Source organism: Pseudophryne corroboree, chromosome 6 (assembly GCF_028390025.1).
Source record: "Pseudophryne corroboree isolate aPseCor3 chromosome 6, aPseCor3.hap2, whole genome shotgun sequence".
Classification (NCBI taxonomy): Eukaryota; Metazoa; Chordata; class Amphibia; order Anura; family Myobatrachidae; genus Pseudophryne; species Pseudophryne corroboree.
In genome coordinates, this window is record NC_086449.1 from 725028718 (window position 1) to 725052160 (window position 23443).

At 43.0% G+C, this 23443-nt stretch overlaps 1 pseudogene; it reads right to left on the reverse strand.

Moving 5' to 3' along the window:
• Positions 1-22714: 22714 nt before the first annotated feature.
• Positions 22715-22833, reverse strand: LOC134939030 (5S ribosomal RNA; annotated as a pseudogene).
• Positions 22834-23443: the final 610 nt, after the last annotated feature.

A 23443-nucleotide genomic window follows, 5' to 3' on the forward strand; every position in this document is an offset into this window, starting at 1 on the left:
AGCCACCAGAATTCTTCGCTGGGCGGAGAATCAAGTAAGCGCACTGTCAGCAGTGTTCATTCCGGGAGTGGACACGACCTCCACCCGGGAAAGTGGTGACTTCATCAGGAAGTCTTCACGCAGTTTTGCAAATTGATGGAAACTGCCTTAGGTGGACTACATGGCGTCCCACCTCAATAAAAAGATAAAAAAGGTTTTACGCTGGGTCAAGGGACTCTCAGGCGATAGCTGTGGTCGCACTAGTAACACCGTGGGTGTTCCAGACGGTCTATATATTCCCTTCTATTCCTCCCAGACCCAAGGGCTGAGAATTGTAATAAACGGAGGAGTGTGAACAATATTCTTTGCTCTGGATTGGCCAAGAAGGACTCGGTACCCGGAACTGCAAGAAATGCTCTCAGAGGACCCATGGCCTCTGCCTCTCAGTCAGGACATGTTGCAACAGGGACCCTGTCTGATCCAAGACTTACCGCGGCTGCGTTGGACGGCATGGCGGTTGAACGCCGGATCCAAGCGGAAAAGGGCATTCCGGATGCAGTTATTCCTACGCTGATAAAGGCTAGGAAAGACGTGACAGCAAGACTTTTTCACTGTATATGGCGAAAATAGGTTGCTTGGTGTGTGGCCGGGAAGGCCCTACAGAGGAATTCCAGGGGGGTCGATTCCTGCACTTCCTACAGTCAGGAGTGACTATGGGCCTAAAATTAGGATCCATAAAGGCCAAGATTTCGGCCTATCCCTTTTTCTCTCAAATAGAACTGGCTTCACTGCCTGAAGTTCGGACGTTGTTACAGGGGTGCTGCATATTCAGCCCCTTTTGTGCCTCCAGTGGCACCTTGGGATCTTAACGTGTGTTGGATTCCTAAAATCCCACTGGTTTGAGCCACTTAAGACCGTGGAGCTAAAATATCTCACGTGGAAAGTGGTCATGCTTTTGGCCTTAGCTTGGACTAGGCGTGTGTCAGAATTGGCGGCTTTGTCATGTAAAAGCCCATATCTGATCTTCCATATGGAAAGGGCAGAATGGAGGACTCGTCCCCAATTTCTCCCTAAGGTGGTATCATCGTTTCATTTGAACCAACCTATTGTGGTGCCTGCGGCTACTAGGGACTTGGAGGATTCCAAGTTGCTGGACGTAGTCCGGGCCGTGAAACTTTATGTTTCCATGACGGAGAGAGTCAGAAAAACTGACTCGCTATTTATCCTGCATGCACTCAACAAGCTGGGTGCTCCTGCTTCAAAGCAGACTATTGCTCGCTGGATCTGTAGCACGATTCAGGTTGCACATTCTGCGGCTGGACTGCCGCATCCTAAATTAGTAAAAGCCCATTCCACGAGGAAGGTGGGCTCTTCTTGGGCGGCTGCCCGAGGGGTCTCGGCTTTACAACTTTGCTGAGCTGCTACTTGGTCGGGTTCAAACACTTTTGCAAAATTCTACAAGTTTGATACCCTGGCTGAGGAGGACCTTGAGTTTGCTCATTCGGTGCTGCAGAGTCATCCGCACTCTCCCGCCCGTTTGGGTGCTTTGGTATAATCCCCATGGTCCTTACGGAGTACCCAGCATCCACTAGGACGTCAGAGAAAATAAGAATTTACTCACCGGTAATTCTATTTCTCGTAGTCCGTAGTGGATGCTGGGAGCCCGTCCCAAGTGCGGACTTCTGCAATACATGTATATAGTTATTGCTTAACTAAAGGGTTATTGTATGAGCCATCTGTTGAGAGAGGCTCAGTTATTGTTCATACTGTTAACTGGGTATAGTTATCACGTGTTGTACGGTGTGATTGGTGTGGCTGGTATGAGTCTTACCCTGGATTCCAAATCCTTTCCTAGTAATGTCAGCTCTTCCGGGCACAGTTTCCCTAACTGAGGTCTGGAGGAGGGGCATAGAGGGAGGAGCCAGTGCACACCAGATATAGTACCTAATCTTTCTTTTAAGAGTGCCCAGTCTCCTGCGGAGCCCGTCTATACCCCATGGTCCTTACGGAATACCCAGCATCCACTACGGACTACGAGAAATAGAATTACCGGTGAGTAAATTCTTATTTTTGTTTATTTTACCCACTTTGTTATTCCGTCTATGAAGTCAAGACACAGTATATCATAAAGAGGGGAATTCCTGTTTTTTCCTGTCTATCAGTCAAACAATTGAATATCCCCCATAAGGTTTAAAAAAAAGTGAGATCATTTCTGTGCAAATGTCTGTAACATTACGCTACAAAATCCTAATTTCTGTAAACAGGACTGAGAATCTATGGGGGAGATATAATGAATTGTGAGGTTCCATCAGAATCTCGTATGATGGTCCAGCTGATCACCTAGGAGGCTATTATGGTAGGAAAATCCCTCATAGGAGAGCAAGGTTTTCCTGCTGGATAACCCAACTTACATTGGTGCATAAGACTGTAACAAAACTTTGCCGCTAACTGGATCTCACCTTATGTGCCGGATGTAATGAAGTCCGAGTTGGCCGGAGGTGTGGGCTCCCAGCCGAACTCAGACTTCTTTTTAAAGCGGCAATCACGTAGAAGGCAAAACCATGCCTTGTAAATGATTGCTGCTTTAAAAAAAAATCCGAGTTCGGCCGGGAACCCGCCCCTCCGGCCAACTTGGACTTCATTACTTCCGACCCTATATGTTTTTATTTAATGATCTTGTTCCCTCATAGGAGTGATAAAAATAAATATAATATTAAAGAGCATAAAATAGTGTTCAGGAGCCGACAGTGGTGCAAATTATTTTTCTGTTCTTTCTTACATTATACATATACATAAAGCATTATTTCTATTATTATTTCTTACTCTGCTAACTTTGCATTCTTGTTAAATTATCTTTATGTTTACTATGTACTTACTTAACATCAGTATGTATTTTAACCAGCATGTGCCACCATATCAACTTATTCCACACGTACAACTGTTCACAATCCCATTGATTCCAGTGGCAAATGCAGGATTTCTGGGAGAGCAGTAGAAGAACCTAGTGACAATCCTGGACATTAATGTAAACATTGGTCTTCTTATACACTGGATACTGTATGGAAAACTATTAATATTTAACACTATAGATTTTCTCTAATAAAGGGGGTAATTCCAAGTTGATCGCAGCAGGAAATTTTTTAGCAGTCGGGCAAAACCATGTGCACTGCAGGGGGGGGGGGGGCAGATATAACATTTGCAGAGAGAGATTTGGGTGGGTTATTTTGTTTCTGTGCAGGGTAAATACTGGCTGCTTTATTTTTACACTGCAATTTAGATTGCAGATTGAACTCACCCCACCCAAATCTAACTCTCTCTGCACATGTTATATCTGCCTCCCCTGCAGTGCACATGGTTTTGCCCAACTGCTAACAAAGATCCTGCTGCGATCAACTCAGAATTACCCCCATAGGTTGTATCAAACATTTAAATAAGTGGTCAGGAAAAGGTTAAATATTTCATAATGAATAAATACTCAAACATAATATAACCAGTAATGCACTTTTTAATCTCACATTCTCCCCCCTCATGGTAAGGCTCCTGTCTCTTGTTCCTGGTAGCTATTCTCTGGTCCAGTGCATGGATTGAGGACTCACATTCACACACACCGCATACTTGGTAGAAGAAGCTGCTACCACTGGGCATGTGCAGCAGCTCTGCTCTGTCCCTTAAACTGCATGATGTGGCGGCAGCTGTTGTAATTGTACTATATACCATCACTATTGTTGTCATCATTTGATCCACTTGCCAAGAGGAGGGTGGTTTGCAGGCAACCAGAAACCCCCCCTGCGTTTGCCTATGGATTCCCTTCTCTTATGTGATTATGCTACATACCCACATACCCACATACCCACATACCCACACACACACACACACACACACACACACACACACACACACACACACACCAATACTTTGGGGCAGATGCATCAAAGCTTGGATAGAGCTAAAGTACCAACCAATAAACTTTTTAACTGTAATTTTTCAAACACAGCCTGTAACGTGGCTTTTTGGAGCTGATTGGCTGGTAATTTAGGGGTCTTTTCATGAAGCAATGAACAGAGTGGAGAAGTGATCCAGTGGAGAAGTTGCCAATGACAACCAATCAGTGGCTACATAGAATTTTAGAGAATGTACTTGACAAATATTTCTTGAAAGCTGATTGGTTGCATTGGGCAACTTCTGCACTGGCTCACTTCTATACTCTTTTCACTACTTCGTGAATAGACCCCTCAATATCTCTCCACATCTCTCTCCAAGCTTTGATACATCTCCCCTTTTAGTTTTGTCCGCAACCACTTTTCAAGCCATTCCATTTCGGCACCTCAGTTTTTAGCATAATTTTCATCCCTTCTTTCCAATTACCTCAATACTCTTATCTCCCGAGTCATTTATAAAAAAAAAAAAAAAGTTTGGTCATGCTAATGATATTCCCCCTCCCCCCAAAAAAAACAACAAAAAAAACAGGGACTACACATAATGCAACTCTAGTAACTCAGTAGGGAATAAAACTTCCACACTTTTCACAGATGTTCTTCTAATGGAGGTTACACACCAGAGTTTACTGACTATAGCTCTAGGACGCAATGTTTCTCAATGTACTGAAAATTGTAATTTTTAGGGTTTGTTGCTCCCAGGTGACAGTGGGAAACAGAAAAGAGTCATGATGTTCTGCTGTCAAGTAACCGCTTTGACCCTGCAATATTCTTGATGTAGATATCTAAGTGCTTAATGACAGGCACGTAGCAAAACTCTTACAAACAAGTGCCCATGAGGAATTTGTAACTTGTACTTGATGCTCTAAACGTGACTGTTGACAAATCTTACAAGATATGAGACTTGTCTTCTATACGTTGTACTCATCAAAATAAGGCCGTAGACCAATTAAAAAGAAGATAATGCAAATTCTCTGGCACAGTCTGGGATAATCATTTCATAATAGTTGGAATTTGGAGCTGTACGAAGTTCTTGTCAAGAACAGCTGCTCTCAGACCAAGCTCAGATATTTTCAGCTAACTATTTAACTTGACCTTGACAATCATCCAAGCAAGGACAAAGGACAAATGAAGTACATGTTCTACTGCTTCCAGAGTTGGTGCATATTTGACACTTGCTATGTATTGCCAGAATACTATATTTACTTTTACTGAAAAGCGTACACAGAGCTCGATTTCTTTTTAGACAAATGGCGTATTTATGGTTGAACAACGTTTATACATGACCCTCCATCCAACCACAGTAGCCCTGGAGACAAATCACAGTGTTTGCCCTGAACTCAAGCTCCATCACTTACAAATGGTAACTCAGAAATCATCTCTACTAGGCTCTCTCTAAGGGGTCCATTAATCATCCCATAATAGGTGGAATAATTGTGTTCACCTATTTTTGAAGTAAGTAATGGACCTATTCATTGCAATGGTACCGCATGGGATATCACTGATATCTGATGTTAAACTCCCAGGGCCATATTTAAAGGGAACAAGACACTTCAGAAAGACTGAATGGTATAAAAAAACAAACTAAACGCACTAGCTAAATGTACCATTTAACTAAATGGCACTAAAAACAAAATTTACTTGCAAAACATGTCAACTAAATAGAAATAACTAAATAATATTGAAACAATATATATAGAAAACAGTTAAATAGATCTTCAGAATAGCACTGCTTTTCTAAATAGCACAGATTATTGCAATGCAGAGACATGCTGGCAGACCTCCCAAATAACACAAGTAACTTCCACAGTGAAGAAATGTTGACAGGTAACAGGTTTTCAGAATAGGACAGATTAGTTGAATTGTGGGGACATGCTAACCGATCTTTCAGATATCACAGGTAAATGAGCTCCACTGGGCAGCACAGAGTAGATACCTAAGTAATCACCAGGACTAACAGAATTAGACTAATTACAACCCACAAGGAAGTGTCAAAGGGAAATTTCTAAAAAGGCTTAAGTTAACAGTCAGTAATCACATGTCCAGAAACCAAGCAAGGCTCTGAACTCAGCAGCCATAATCAAGAGTCAGTACATAGCCCAGCTTGATGACTCCTGGTCTGCACTCCTGACTGGTTGGCAGGAGACTGATTAAAGCCACAAGAGCTAACCTCACTAGGAGCTGCTGAACTGTTCTTCTTCCAAATTCTAACACCAGCATTACAAGAACCCGGGAAGTGATATGCGGTCATGCCCTGAAAACATCATACACCAGGGATGTGGGCTCTCTGACACAAGGTCACACCCCCTTTTTCCCGCTTGCTCCTTCAGAGCATGCTAGGAGTCCTGAGATTGGATTTTACATTATTGGGAGACATGCAAATGTATATTCCGAGCAAACAAATCTTTAAAATTAAAGTAATTCTACAATTTGATCTCAAATTTTATGGTATACTTCTATATAGTTGATGAACTGACTCCTTTACAAGTTTATTACACTCTCAACTGGTTTGCATGCATGCAAAGATTTAAACCCAGGACTTTTGCCTCCTCAGACTACTGCACTTCTGACTGAGCCGGTCAAAACTTTCACTCCCGATACGGTCCGCCGCCCCCATACTGAAGAATTGAGACCTTCAGTCATCAAACTCTGAAATCTGAATATTTTTGGAGCTTAACTGCAGGAACCTCAGATGGAATTGGTTCTCAGAGCCCTGCTCCTTCCTATGAGAAGGAGGTCCAAGTTACAAAGAGAGATCCATTGGATCCTAGCTGCCCTGCGCACCTCCAGCAGTGCGCATGCACAAAAAAAGTACCATAACAGCACACCTCTAATTATGGCCCTGGGAGGTATGAATGCGCTTTCTGTGTTGTCACTACAGGAATTCAGGTTGCACAGTAATTTGTGAATAAGGGAAATGATGATGCAGTGTTGTAATCCATGTAATGTAAACAGATCATCAAATCCATTTATACATCCATCACTGTTCTCATTGGTAGATTTGTCACTAAGCATATGCCTAGGGGTGCCACCTGCTTGGGAGGGCATAGCAGACTTCCCCGCATGAGAACACTGCTGGGATGCTGGCCAGATGAGGTCAGGTTTTTTCTTTTCTTTTTGTCATTACGATTTAATTTTCCCACTTGCAAGGGGGGAGGGGGGGGGGGGGCAATGGGCAGTAAATTGTGATGGTGGAGGTGAAATTGGGACTGTTTTGCTGGTCTGAAGGCATTTGGACTGTCCCTGACATGAAGCGGGCAAAGGGGACAGTTATGTGATGGGAGGTAACCAATAATGTGGTGCCTCGGGTGGCCAAACCCCTAAATTTGCTTTGTTGACCGGTTATAATAATGGACTTTTAACCTACACTAGGTTCTATTAAGGGTCACATATTCTAATGTTCCAGATAATAATATGTAGAATAAGAATGTAATGGTGTTCAAAGATAATTGTTCAAACCTAAATGTCCAGGCAAGCTAACACTTTCTAATGATGGTGCTTGGGAAAGCAAATGGCATCCTCCTTCCAGATCGCACACAGCTAACAGCAGCAGGGTCGTAATCAGCAAACTCCTTGTGTCATTGTTTTACACGCAGTGCCCAACACTAGAGTGATGCCAAGTCCTTCTGTTTGTCTGAGCAGCAACGTACATGGAGCAATTCTCATCCTTTATACAAACTATGGGGGTAATTCTGAGTTGATCGCAGCAGGAATTTTGTTAGCAGTTGGGCAAAACCATGTGCACTGCAGGGGAGGCAGAAATAACATGTGCAGAGAGAGTTAGATTTGGGTGTGGTGAGTTCAATCTGCAATCTAAATTGCAGTGTAAAAATAAAGCAGCCAGTATTTACCCTGCACAGAAACAAAATAACCCACCCAAATCTAACTCTCTCTGCACATGTTATATCTGCCTCCCCTGCAGTGCACATGGTTTTGCACAACTGCTAACAAAATTCCTGCTGCGATCAACTCCGAATTCCCCCCTATAAACGTTTGGACATAGGAACCTGTAGTCTTCTTACAGTATATAATATCTTTATTGGCGTTCATAGTAACAAATATCTTGAATACCAATGGAAGCCTTATAGTTTTATGCCCACAATTACACTTCCTCAGAGAGGTAACCTAATGTACAGTAGTAGTTCATACTGTAGATATAAAACAACTATCTCATTGCTGTACATGGAACAGTGAAACTGCTATCTTTCTATCTATCTATCTATCTATCTAGGGCAGGCTTTTTCAACCAGTGTGCCGTGGCACAATAGTGTGCCGCGAACAGTTGCAAGGTGTGCCGCGGAGCCAGAGCAGCTTCCTGCACCTTCAGAGTGAACTGTTGGCCCGGGCTCTTCTTAGAGGATCAGTCGTGCTCCGGCCATGATGTATGCCTTGAAGACGTGGCGGTTTGATATCATAGGTCACGCCGCCGCATCTCACCACTCAGCCAGCTCACCCGCCTGCATACACATCTTCCAGTTCCTGCCTGCATACACAGCTTTCCTTGCCCACCCACTTCCACACCTGCACGACCACCCACTGCTCAGTATTCGCAGCACTCTACTATGAACAACCCCCGCCACTGAGGGACAGGGATGAGGACAGCTGACTGGTAGCTTGCTATTTATTTTCTCCTGTGGGGAACAATAGGATTCATGTGAGGAGAATAAGGATTTATGAATTTATGGGGGGAACAATGTGAATAATTTATGTGGGGAGCAATAGATTTATGTAGAGAGCAATATGATTTATGTGGGGAGCAATGTGATTGGCCTACACAGAAAAAACAATGTATGTATGGATTTTTTTTTACTGTGAGGGCCAATGTGTGTGGTTTTTTTTTCTGTGGGGAACTGATGGTGTGCCTTGCAAATTTTAAAATATTGTTCTGTGTGCCGCGAGTGAAAAAAGGTTGAAAATCACTGATTTAGGGGTTCAAGAGAATGTGCGACCACCACATTTTATATAAACAATTTGTTTTAATCCACAGCAGAGTTGTTAGCAAACTAAAAAAAGTTAGCAATTGGGCAAAAACCATGATGCACTGCAGGTGGGGCAGATGTAACATGTGTGGAGAGATTTGGGACTCAGCTCCAAAATCAGGGAAAGTAACAGACATATTCAGCGGGATTAAATGGAGGTGCAGGTGCAGATCGCTGGAGGTGCAGGATGCAAGCCGATCTTCGATGTTTTTCTTAAAGGGGCAATCACTTACAAGGTATGGTTTTGCCTTGTTATTTGACATTGTTTTGTACAAAATATATATTTTTATGCCCTATCTAATATTGTGTAGGGCCCCCTCATGTTGCCAATACAGCTCTGACCCGTCGAGCCATGGTCTCCACAAGACCTCTGAAGGTGTCCTGTGGTATCTGGCACCAAGACATTAGCTCAGATCCTTTAAATCCTGTAAGTTGCAAGGTGGGGCCTCCATGGCTCAACTTGTTTTTCAAGCACATCCCGCATATGTTCATACAGACTGAGATCTGGGGAAGTTGGAGGCCCAGTCAATACCTGTTATGAGTGCCTACCATAATCTTGAGTGTGGAGAACCAACGTGCTGAGTACTTCACATATAGCAACCCCATTTTCCTGGTACTACAATGGTTCACTGGTACTCTCTCTTGCCAGGACATCAACTCTAAGGCTCGAGATCACAGAACACATATTTAAAGGGAACAAGACACTTCAGAAAGACTGAATGGTATAAAAAACAAACTAAACGCACTAGCTAAATGTACCATTTAACTAAATGGCACTAAAAACAAAATTTACTTGCAAAACATGTCACCTAAATAGAAATAACTAAATAATATTGAAACAATATATATATATAGAAAACAGTTAAATAGATCTTCAGAATAGCACTGCTTTTCTAAATAGCACAGATTATTGCAATGCAGAGACATGCTGGCAGACCTCCCAAATAACACAAGTAACTTCCACAGTGAAGAAATGTTGACAGGTAACAGGTTTTCAGAATAGGACAGATTAGTTGAACTGTGGGGACATGCTAACCGATCTTTCAGATATCACAGGTAAATGAGCTCCACTGGGCAGCACAGAGTAGATACCTAAGTAATCACCAGGACTAACAAAATTAGACTAATTTTACAACCCACAAGGAAGTGTCAAAGGGAAATTTCTAAAAAGGCTTAACAGTCAGTAATCACATGTCCAGAAACCAAGCAAGGCTCTGAACTCAGCTGCCATAATCATGAGTCAGTACATAGCCCAGCATGATGACTCCTGGTCTGCACTCCTGACTGGTTGTCAGGAGACTGATTAAAGCCACAAGAGCTAACCTCACTAGGAGCTGCTGAACTGTTCTTCTTCCAAATTCTAGCACCAGCATTACAAGAACCCGGGAAGTGATATGCGGTCATGCCCTGAAAACATCATACACCAGGGAATGTGGGCTCTCTGACACAAGGTCACACCCCCTTTTGCCCGCTTGCTCCTTCAGAGCATGCTAGGAGCCCTGAGATGGGATTTTACATTATTGGGAGACATGCAAATGTATATTCCGTGCAAACAAATCTTTAAAATTAAAGTAATTCTACAATTTGATCTCAAATTTTATGGTATACTTCTCTTTAGTTTATGATCTGACTCCTTTACAAGTTTATGACACTTTCAACTGGTTTGCATTCGTGCAAAGATTTATACCCAGGACTTTTGCCTCCTAAGACTACTGCACTTCTGACTGAGCTATTCCCACTTCTGCACACATTACTTCCTTTGCTTTGTGTGCTAGCTCAGACTAACTATTAGGAGTTTGTTTGATATGTCAAGGCTGCATTGTGTGTGTGGACCCTATAGCAATTTAGCTGTTGTACCGTGGCACATCCAAGGGGGGTTATTGTGAGACACATTGGGTGGGGGGGGTGGGGAGAAAGTGATGGAGTGTGTAAAAGAGAGAAGGGGGATAAAGGTGCTGGTTGGGAGAGAGAGTGGAGGGGGAGAGATGGAGAAAGGTAGTGGGAGTGGTGTAAAATAGATAACTAATAGAATCCATGAAATGGGTATCAGACCTAGTGCATATATATATATTATATATATATATATATATATATATATATATATACACACACACACACACACACACACACACACACACACACACACACACAGGAATCCATGGCACTCGCCATACCCAGGAGAGGGGTGCACTCACGTATAACCCACCTACTCAAATATACCTATACAGAGAACCCTGCACTCTCCTTAATAGTGTCATTGACTTTAATGTTTTGTTATACAACTGGAAAAAACAATGTGGTTTTAGTTCATGAATTGTACAATGCATTTAAGATTGCAGCCCATTCCACAGGACCAAATGGGGTCCCGTGAAGTGTGCTGCAAGCTTAAATGCATTGTGCAAATTGTGACCTTAAACCCTATTGTTTATCCAGTTGTATATTAAAGCATTAAGGTGAATGAAACTACTAAGTATATACACATAGCTAGTGCTATGGTGTTTGGCACCCCCCTCCAAATGATAAATTTGCACCCTGACTCCCATGCGTGGCCCCACAATAGTAGACCCAATTCAAATTATACCACACTATAGTGCAATCTTGTTCACATTACGCCGCATGTAGGCCCTCATTCCGAGTTGTTCGCTCGCAAGCTGCTTTTAGCAGCATTGCACACGCTAAGCCGCCGCCTACTGGGAGTGAATTTTAGCTTAGCAAAATTGCGAACGAAAGATTCGCAAAATTGCGAATAGAAATTTCTAAGCAGTTTCTGAGTAGCTCGGGACTTACTCTGCCACTGCGATCAGTTCAGTCAGTTTCGTTCCTGGTTTGACGTCACAAACACACCCAGCGATCGCCCAGGCACTCCCCCGTTTCTCCAGCCACTCCCGCGTTTTTCCCAGAAACGGCAGCGTTTTTTCACACACTCCCATAAAACGGCCAGTTTCCGCCCAGAAACACCCACTTCCTGTCAATCACATTACGATCACCAGAACGAAGAAAAAACCTCGTAATGCCGTGAGTAAAATACCAAACTGCTTAGCAAATTTACTTGGCGCAGTCGCAGTGCGAACATTGCGCATGCGCAATTAGCGGAAAATCGCTGCGATGCGAAGAAAATTACAGAGCGAACAACTCGGAATGACCACCGTAGTGCTCATGAAATTGCACCATATAGTAGTGCCACACAATGCTCACAGTAGTAATGCCCTTTACACTTAACACCCACAGTAGTATTGTCACACATAATGTCCTCAGTAGTAGCGCCCCTTACACATAATGCCCCACAGTAGTAGTGCCACACATAATGCACACAGTAGTAGTGCTCCTTACACATAATGCCTCACAGTAGTAGTGCCACACATAATGCAAACAGTAGTAGTGCCCCTTACACATAATGCCCCACAGTAGTAGTGCCACACATAATGCACACAGTAGTAGTGCCCCTTACACATAATGCCCCACAGTAGTAGTGCCACACATAATGCACACAGTAGTAGTGCCCCTTACACATAATGCCTCACCGCAGTAGTGCCACACATAATGCACACAGTAGTAGCACCCCTTACACGTAATGCCTCACAGTAGTAGTGCCACACATAATTCCCACAGTAGCAGTGCCCCTAATACTTATGTCCACAGGAGGGAGGGAGGGGAGAGAAGGGGCAGTGCAACTTACATGGGAGATCAACCACTTCAAGTTGCCGGCACCACAGCCAAAGATGCAGCAGGGAGGAGAGAGGAGGGATGTAGCCGGAGGGACCTGACATGGAAGCTGCACTTTATGCAGCAATAGCAGAGTAGCAGAGCAGGAAGAGCACCACTTCAGCGGGTTGTGCCAGCTCTGTATCTGTATAGATAGTGATAGAGAGAGAGAGAGAGAAAGAGAAGCAATTAGTTAATGAATTTCAGTGTTATATTTTTAAAATATATAATTTTTTGCCACAATGTTTTTCTTTTTGTAATTTTAGAATATTTTTGGAACATTACTTGGAAGGAAACTCCTGAAATACAATTGCTTTAGATTGTACACTTGTACACAGTTTTAGAGGCTACTGTTTCACTGCTCATCCCACACAGATACACAACTCACCGTCTGCTGTTGGTTTTCTGTTAATTTGTCATTTCAACTACAATTTACAATGGATTCCCAATACTCTGTTTGTAATCTCGTATTGATTGACACCTCCTTGTTAATGGCTTGTTCTGCATTACTCAATCCACAGTGATTAATTCATTAGTTTACTATCTACTCTTCGTTCACTGGTAATTTCTAATTTCCATGAAATCATTATGCGACTATCTTCCCTGCCTCACAAATTATTGTATTGCATATTCTTTTTTTTTCTTTTAATTTTTTCAATGCGCCAAAAAATAAAAAAAAATAAAAGTAATTGAAAATGTACATAGGGTATAGGGAACCTGTCAAATTAGACTGGATCAGGGATTTGTGTTGACACAGAAACAGCCGTTGTATTAAAATATTTTAAATATGATAAAAGAGATAAGAGATATATAAGATAGTCAGGACCCAGGATTCATTGGAAACAGAGCACAGTGGTTCAATAGTATGTGGCAGCTGAAATGAGAAATTAGCAGGGAACAAACAGCAGGCAGTGAACTAATTAATCAGGCAGTAAGCACTTGGTAAATGACAGAACGTTACAATGTATCTAATTTCAGGGTTGAATGAGCAGCTGAACAACACGTTGGGATTTTTATGTTAAAACAATTATAATTACTGAACAACAGATTCACTGAACAATTAATGGAAGTCACATCACTTTATAGGCAGAGGTGGTTTAATTTAAATCATAGGTTCTCAAACTCTGCCCTCAGGACCCCAAACAGTTCATGTTTTCCAGGTCTCCTCACAGAATCAAAGAACCAAAAAATGACTGTTTTGCGCTAAAATACTAAATGGGGCATATATGAATGAAAACTCCTGTATAATATATAACCATCTGATTCATTTATTCACTAAAAATATATATATATAAAAAGATCGGGTAACGTTCTGCTTTTACTATATAGAATTCATATGTACAAGTCATCAGATACTTTTCCTAATTGCTATAACAATGGAAAATACCTGATATATATTACAACATGTAGTATGAATACTTATGCACACTGTAGATAGTATCCAATCTTAAGTATACATCTTTCATAAAAAAAGTGCAATTTAACTTTAAAATGTTATTCATATAGATATTGTAGAAACAACTGTGTTTAAAGATGCTGTCCCAAATTGTGGTTACCACTCATATGCTGTATGCACACAGCTTATTGTTCCATGATATATATGTTTCTTAAAATGGTATGAAAACTTTTGCACACTCATATGCTTTTCAGTTTTAAGGTGCAGTCTCTTGTATATACAAGCAGTGGCACTAAGTATGGTGTCCCACGTTATGTGCAAACGATCCTGAGAGCACTTGTCCCGTAATGTGATTGCTGCTTATGTGCCGTGTATGGCAGCTTACCACTGCAGCCCAACTGGCTGTTTTGCGGGATCTTGCGCTGCACTCAGCGGTATGTGGTGCTGTCTCTCACCCGTCTACATCCGCACAACAGAGCACGGGAAGCTGGAGCTGCTTGTATACGGACGGCTGGGCAGATCTGACTCTCCCCGTCAGCTGGTTGGCCGCGTCCTCGTTGCAGAAGACCCAGCCGGAATGCTGATCATTCTACAAATTTCTACAACTGATGGTGATCTGGTCCATAAGCTGGCAACCAAGGACGGCCAAACGTGACTCCTTAAATCAGAAACCGCCGGCTGGGTCTTCTGCAATGAGTATGCTGCCAACCAGCTGATGGGGAGAGTCAGATGTATACTTAAGATTGAATACTATCTAGAGTGTGCATAAGTATTCATACTACATGTGGTAATATATATCAGGTGTTTTCCATTGTTATAGCAATTAGGAAAAGTATTTGATGACTTGTACACATGAATTCTATATAGTAAAAGCAGAACGTTACCCAATCTTTTATATATATATATATATATATATGTTTTTTATTGAATAAATGAATCAGATTATTATATATTATACAGGCGTTTTCATTCATATATGCACCATTTAGTATTTTAGCGCAAAACAGTCATTTTTTGGTTCTTTGGTTTGCTTTAATTTCTGAGGTGGAGATCTGTGGCTCTTCATCATCACTAATTAAAATAGCTGTGTGCACACAGACACAGCTGGACTATTTTTTTTTGCAGCTCTTGTATAAAAACTAATTGAATTTATTAGTGATGAGCGGGTTCGGTTCGTCGGAATCCGAACCCCCCCGAACTTCACCCATTTTACACGGTTCCGAGGCAGATTCGAATCTTCCCGCCTTGCTCGGTTAACCCGAGCACGCCCGAACGTCATCATCCCGCTGTCGGATTCTCGCGAGATTCGGATTCTATATAAGGAGCCGCGCGTCGCCGCCATTTTTCACTCGTGCATTGGAAATGATAGTGAGAGGACATGGCTGGCGTCCTCTCAGTTTTATTCAGGTGGCTGAAAATATCTGTGCTCACTACTTTATTGTGGGGACTGGGGACCAGCAGTATTATATAGGAGGAGTACAGTGCAGAGTTTTGCTGACCAGTGACCACCAGTATTATACGTTCTCTGCCTGAAAAAAGCTCCATATCTGTGCTCAGTGTGCTGCATCTATCTGTGCTCACACTGCTTTATTGTGGGGACTGGGGACCAGCAGTATTATATAGGAGGAGTACAGCGCAGAGTTTAGCTGACCAGTGACCACCAGTATTATACGTTTTCTGCCTGAAAAACGCTCCATATCTGTGCTCAGTTTGCTGCATATATCTGTGCTCACACTGCTTTATTGTGGGGACTGGGGACCAGCAGTATTATATAGGAGGAGTACAGTGCAGAGTTTTGCTGACCAGTGACCACCAGTATTATACGTTCTCTGCCTGAAAAATGCTCCATATCTGTGCTCAGTGTGCTGCATATATCTATCTGTGCTCACACTGCTTTATTGTGGGGACTGGGGACCACCAGTATTATATCGGAGGAGTACAGTGCACAGTTTTGCTGACCAGTGACCACCAGTATTATATGTTCTCTGCCTGAAAAACGCTCCATATCTGTGCTCAGTGTGCTGCATATATCTGTGCTCACACTGCTTTATTGTGGGGACTGGGGACCACCAGTATTATATAGGAGGAGTACAGTGCAGAGTTTTGCTGACCAGTGACCAGTGACCACCAGTATTATACGTTCTCTGCCTGAAAAACGCTCCATATCTGTGCTGCATTGTAGCATATAGTAGGAGTACAGTGCATAATTTTGCTGACCACCAGTATATAATATATAGCAGTACGGTACAGTAGGCCACTGCTCTACCTACCTCTGTGTCGTCAAGTATACTATCCATCCATACCTGTGGTGCATTTAAGTTTTGCACAGTTTGCTGACCACCAGTATATAATATATAGCAGTACGGTACAGAAGGCCACTGCTCTACCTACCTCTGTGTCGTCAAGTATACTATCCATCCATACCTGTGGTGCATTTCAGTTGTGCGCAGTATATATAGTAGTAGGCCATTACTATTGATACTGGCATATAATTCCACACATTAAAAAATGGAGAACAAAATGTGGAGGGTAAAATAGGGAAAGATCAAGATCCACTTCCACCTCGTGCTGAAGTTGCTGCCACTAGTCATGGCCGAGACGATGAAATGCCATCAACGTCGTCTGCCAAGGCCGATGCCCAATGTCATAGTAGAGAGCATGTAAAATCCAAAAAACAAAAGTTCAGTAAAATGACCCAAAAATCAAAATGAAAAGCGTCTGAGGAGAAGCGTAAACTTGCCAATATGCCATTTACGACACGGAGTGGCAAGGAACGGCTGAGGCCCTGGCCTATGTTCATGGCTAGTGGTTCAGCTTCACATGAGGATGGAAGCATTCATTCTCTCGCTAGAAAACTGCAGTGCCACTCCTAGATGGGCCAGGTGTTTGTGTCGGCCACTTGGGTCGCTTAGCTTAGTCACACAGCTACCTCATTGCGCCTCTTTTTTTTTTCTTTGCATTTATGTGCTGTTTGGGGACTATTTTTTTGAAGTGCCATCCTGTCTGACTCTGGATTGCCACTCCTAGATGGGCCAGGTGTTTGTGTCGGCCACTTGGGTCGCTTAGCTTAGTCTAGTCACACAGCTACCTCATTGCGCCTCTATTTTTCTTTGCTTCATGTGCTGTTTGGGGACTATTTTTTGGAAGTGCCATCCTGTCCGACACTGCAGTGCCACTCCTAGATGGGCCAGGTGTTTGTGTCGGCCACTTGGGTCGCTTAGCTTAGTCACACAGCTACCTCATTGCGCCTCTTTTTTTCTTTGCATCATGTGCTGTTTGGGGACTAATTTTTGGAAGTGCCATCCTGTCTGACACTGCAGTGCCACTCCTAGATGGGCCAGGTGTTTGTGTCGGCCACTTTGGTCGCTTAGCTTAGTCACACAGCTACCTCATTGCGCCTCTTTTTTTTCTTTGCATCATGTGCTGTTTGGGGACTATTTTTTTGAAGTGCCATCCTGTCTGACACTGCAGTGCCACTCCTAGATGGGCCAGGTGTTTGTGTCGGCCACTTGGGTCGCTTAGCTTAGTCATCCAGCGACCTCGGTGCAAATTTTAGGACTACAAATAATATTGTGAGGTGTGAGGTGTTCAGAATAGACTGGAAATGAGTGGAAATTATGGTTATTGAGGTTAATAATACTATTGGATCAAAATGACCCCCAAATTCTATGATTTAAGCTGTTTATGAGGGTTTTTTGTAAAAAAACACCCGAATCCAAAACACACCCGAATCCGACAAAAAATTTTCAGGGAGGTTTTGCCAAAACGCGTCCGAATCCAAAACACGACCGCGGAACCGAATCCAAAACCAAAACACAAAACCCGAAAAATGTCCGGTGCACATCACTTGAATTTATACAATTTAAAAACATACAGCGCCTGAATTGTGATTTTTGGACTCCTCCCAAAATCGCAAGTGAAATAATTAGCTCCCCCTGTGGATCTTTTAAACTGTGGCCCGCATTCAGCATGGATCGCTTGTGAGATCCCCTGCGCAGTTTCCCAATTATCAGGAAACTGCATAGGTGCAGGACCCGTTCTGTCCATGTGCAAAGCAGCTCCTGTGTGTGGCTCGTATTTTTTGCAACAGCCTCTGTCTGTTTGACAGGCATCAGGATTCAGTGGGTGGGGCAGGGTGGGGGCAGAGTCGGTCGGGTCGCATTAACTACAAATGCCTCTGCCTGATTGACAGGCAGGGATGTTCGCAGGGTGGGCAGGGAGACAGCGATGGACCATTGCGGGGTTGGCGCAGGGAAAACTGGGGAAAGTTGACGGCATTTTCGGGCAGCTGCATGACATCACACACAGCCGCTCCAAACGAAAAGAAGGCGGCGGGTCTCCTGCCGACTGGAGGCTTCCCTAGTTTCTGTGACCATGTACTAACTGCAGCGCAATCGCAATTAGAGCACGGTCGCAGTTGGTAGGCAGTGGTAGCATGCTGGGCGGCCTTGTCCTGCGATGGGCGGCCCCCAGCGAAAGAACGTATTGCAAATTCAGTTTTTTAGCAGAATCTGAGATCCGTACTGAATAACACCCTCAGTTTGAGAACTACTGTACTCTTTTAAATGGATTCAGACATGGTGATTATCTGGCTGGAAGCATGCAGTGTGTAAGGAACAGCATTCAAAAGCTAGGAGGTAAATGTGGATTTGTGACAATAGCAACTAATCAGAATCTAGCTATCGTTTAATAAGTACATTCTAAAAAATGATAGCTAGAATCAGATTAGGTGCTATGGGCTACACCTCTTCTTTTCCTTTTCAGAAGGTTGATAATAAAAGGTTGTACTGATGTAAGCAATTATAAGTATTTGAGACCCAGTACTGGCAGGAGCACTGGCATAATTATCGGAATTCACTGTGACTCACCCCTGCCACCCACTATCTACCTGTCACCCCTGCTTCCCCTATCACCCACTATCTACCTGTCACCCCTGCCACCCACTATCTACCTGTCATCCCTGCCTCCCCAGTTAACTACTACCATGCCCCTTTCTTGTGAGCCCACACCCCTGTGCACACTGTCCCTTCAAAAAGTATATCCCATCAAGGAGCGCCAAAATTTATATTTGCTTACCAAAAAAACATAAGCTTGGGTGGGCCCTGGACTCACTTCATAGTGTACAGACCTGCTGGGAATACACAATAGGTTGACCTGGGTTATAAGCAATATATAAATCAAGTAATATTTAGAAAATCCCATGTTATTAATCATATACTGAGGTGTTACAAAATTTTAAAGAAATTAGATTAATTATCACATTTTAATAAGGATATTTATCTGATTAATAATTTCTAGGAGATAATATTTTTGTAAAATATCATATAGTGTAAATTAATATATTCAGGCCCTAAAGATTGCACAAGGTTATACGACTATATACAGTATGTACTGTATAAGAAATGGTTTCTCTGATATGTCTGATTATGCAGATAGGAACCCTCAGAGCTGTAACTAGACATTTTGGTGCTCTGTGCAATGAAAAGCATTGGTTATTTTAAATAGACACCCAAAAGAGGTGTGGTCTCATGGGGAACGGGCATGGTAACACAATAGCACCCCCAATTCAAATTATGCCACACAGTAGTGCAACCTTTTTCACATTACACCACACAGTAGTGCCCCTTAGTCACATTACGCCACACAGTAATTCCCCTTATTCATGTTACACCACAGAGTAGAGCCCCTTATTCACATTATGCCACACAGTAGTACCCCTTATACACGTTATGCTATGTAGTAGGGCCTCTTATACACTATGTGCCACACAGTAGTAGTGCCCTTTATAACATATAATGCCACACAGTAATGCTGCTTATACATTATGCTACTCAGTAATGCCACTTGCACATTAAGCCAACATTAGTGTCCATTTTACACTTTATGCCACACAGTAATGCCCTTACACATTATGCCACATAGTAGTGCCCCTTATTTATGTTATGCCACACAGTAGTGTCCCTTATTCATGTTAAGCCACACAGTAGTGTCCCTTATTCATGTTACGCCACAGAGTAGAGCCCCTTATTCACGTTGCACCACACAGTAGTACCTCTAATACACATTATGCTACATAAATATGTCCTCTTATACACTATATGCCACAAAGTAATAGTGCCCTTTATAACATATTATGCCACACAGCAATGCTACTTATGCATTATGCCACACAGTAATGGCCCTTGTACATTAAGCCACACAGTGGTGTCCATTATACACATTACACCACACAGTAATTTCCCTTACACATTATGCAACACAGTAGTGCCCCTTATTCATGTTATGTCACACAGTAGTAGTGACCCTTATACATATTATGCCACACACAGTAGTGCACCTTACACATTATGCCACACACAGTAATGCCCCTTACACATTATGCCACACAGTACTGCCCCTTACACTGCTCTTAAAACTGAACCTGCTGTAACAGCTGCCTGCCAGTCTGGAAGGTGCTGCAGACACAGTCACCACTCTCCCCTCACTCACTGCTGTCCGCTCCTATGTGCTGCTGTGCTACCCTCGCCTCCTGTGGCTGGGTGCAATTCCATCGCAGTGAGCATCCAACAAATTGAAATCACAGAGAGTCTGCTGACATATGAGAGAAAGCATTGCAGTGAGTGCCATATAAGACAAAGAGCACTGTAGTGACCACCATATGATACAGAGAACATCATAATGACCACCATGACAGGGAGCATTGCAGGGACTGCCATATGACACAGCATTACAGTGAACACCATATGATACAAAGAGCATCGCAGTGACTGCCCCATAAAGAAGGGAGAGTTACAGTGACCAAATTATAATAAAGAGAGCATTGCAGTGGACGCTATATATTACATCAAGCATCCATACACCACAAAGAACAAAACACAGAAGGGGTTTGGAGTTTGGAATCTGCACTGGACTGGATTGTGCATTTTTCTAAAGCAAATCAAGAGTGGAAAAATAACATTCGTGATAACCAACATGTGGCTACTGTCTATGCCTCAGGGGTTTTATGCAGTAGTGCCTGGTTGGTGGTGCTCCCAAAAATTAGTTCAGAACAAACAATTTTGGGGGGTTTTGCAGAGAAGCAAGAACACTGTTTTGTCTCCCTGGGGCACACTTTAAATCCAATAGTATGGTAAATATATACTTTTAATTATACGGTAAGTATGGTTACACTGTCGGTATGAATTAAGTTTAAAACGTAACTTTTGTTTTATTCATGAAAATTATACAGACGATAACAAAAAATTCCAAAGAAAATATTAAAAGCTTATTAAATATATTTCTCACTTGTGATCAGTTCGGTTGTCTAATGTCTCTATGGGTACTTACTGTATCCAATGTGAGTATAAATAAATATACAACGTTTATCTGAGCGAAAATTTCAATTTTTCTGTTCTCTCTATCAATATATGAGACTTAATGTATACACATGAGAAAAGAGCAGAAAACAGGCTTAATGACTCCAAGCTCCTATAGGGTAACCAAATGAGTATACACTGTGCACGGTGCAACATCCATATTGAGGGGAGTGGTAAGGTATATGTTTAGATGATGCCGTACTTAAATTTAGGAGATTAATAAAGACTACCGTATATACTCGAGTATAAGTCGACCCGAATATAAGCCGAGGCACCTAATTTTACCACAAAAACCTGGGAAAACTCATTGACTCGAGTATAAGCCTAGGGTGGGAAATGCAGCTCTAGCCGTACACAGCCCTCAGTGCCAGATATGCCCTCATACTGCCAGATATGCCCTCATGCTGCCAGATTTGCCAGATGTGCCCTCATGCTGCCAGATATGCCCCACAGTGCCAGATATGCCCTCATGCTGCCAGATATGCCCCACGGTGCCAGATATGCCCTCATGCTGCCAGATATGCCAGATGTGCCCTCATGCTGCCAGATATGCCCCACAGTGCCAGATATGCCCTCATGCTGCCAGATATGCCCCACAGTGCCAGATATGCCCTCATGCTGCCAGATATGCCAGATGTGCCCTCATGTTGCCAGATATGCCAGATATGCCCCACAGTGCCAGATGTGCCCTCATGCTGCCAGATATGCCAGATATGCCCCACTGTGCCAGATGTGCCCTCATGCTGCCAGATATGCCAGATATGCCCCACAGTGCCAGATGTGCCGTCATGCTGCCAGATATGCCCCACTGTGCCAGATGTGCCCTCATGCTGCCAGATATGCCCCACTGTGCCAGATGTGCCCTCATGCTGCCAGATATGCCCCACAGTGCCAGGAAGGGTACTTACCCTCCATCGCTTCCGCGTTGTCTTCTGAAGGAGGGACACGGAGGGCACAGCGCGCGGCTCTCCTGCGTCTCCGGCAGCGTGTGTGTATTAAATGAAGTGCCGGTTCGTGAACCAATCAGAGCTCACGAACGGGCAGTTCATTTAACACACACACACACACACGCCGACGGAGACGCAGGAGGGACACAGGAGAGCCGTGTGCTGTGCCCTCCGTGTCCCTCCTTCCACTGACTCGGGTATAAGCCGAGGGGGCTTTTTCAGCACAAAAAAACGTGCTGAAAAAGTCGGCTTATACTTGAGTATATATGGTATTAGAGAACCAGTCACTTCCGTTTGTTGCCCATCTGTTGCCATCGACTAGGCAATGAGAGAGTGTTTTGCACCAAGATATTCTGGTTTGGAAGAAAGTAAAGTACACTTCTGCTTTCCTGGGTACAGGGGTTAATTGCACTATCCCTTAGTACTACAGTACCTGGTATTCCCAGAAGGTCTCCCTTTCTGGTACTAACCAGGCCCAACTCTGCTTGGCTTCCAAGATCAGATGAGATTGGGCATGTCCAGTGTGGTATGACTGTAGATAATTGGTAGGGAATATTCATTTTTGTGCAGAAGTACCCAATTGGATGAGAGTGTCTTAGATTTAAGAAGAATATTTGAAGAGTAAGGTAAGTATTGGAACTGAGTATTTGAAGAGTAAGGTAAGGATTGGCACTAAGAAATCAGAGTTGGGAAGGAAGGTAAATATTATACTTCTGCTGTCCAAAAGGGGGCCTCTGTTGCTGTAACGTGCATTGCAGAGGGCAACCCTAAATTATGGATGAGAGAGTGTAAGAAAAGAAAGAAAAGAATGGAGAGGAAGCACAAGGTTCTGAAGTTATTGGTATTTGTCAATTATGAATGACTTAAGATTATTCATAAATAGCCCTAACAGTGATGCGAATGGGGGTGTTTTGAGACTCTGCCACCTTTCTGATGAGTCTCCATCCCTTTTTTGACCACATGTAAAGATGGAAATGTTGGGAAGTATGACCAAGGCCATACTATTGATTATACATATACAAACGTATACATATACGTGAATACATTTACGTAATGAGAGGTCTTGTTACCTTTTAATTTGTTGAACCACCCTCGTATATGTCGGTTTTCTCAATCAAGATACAGTAGCTCATAGAAGTGGCTTAACTCT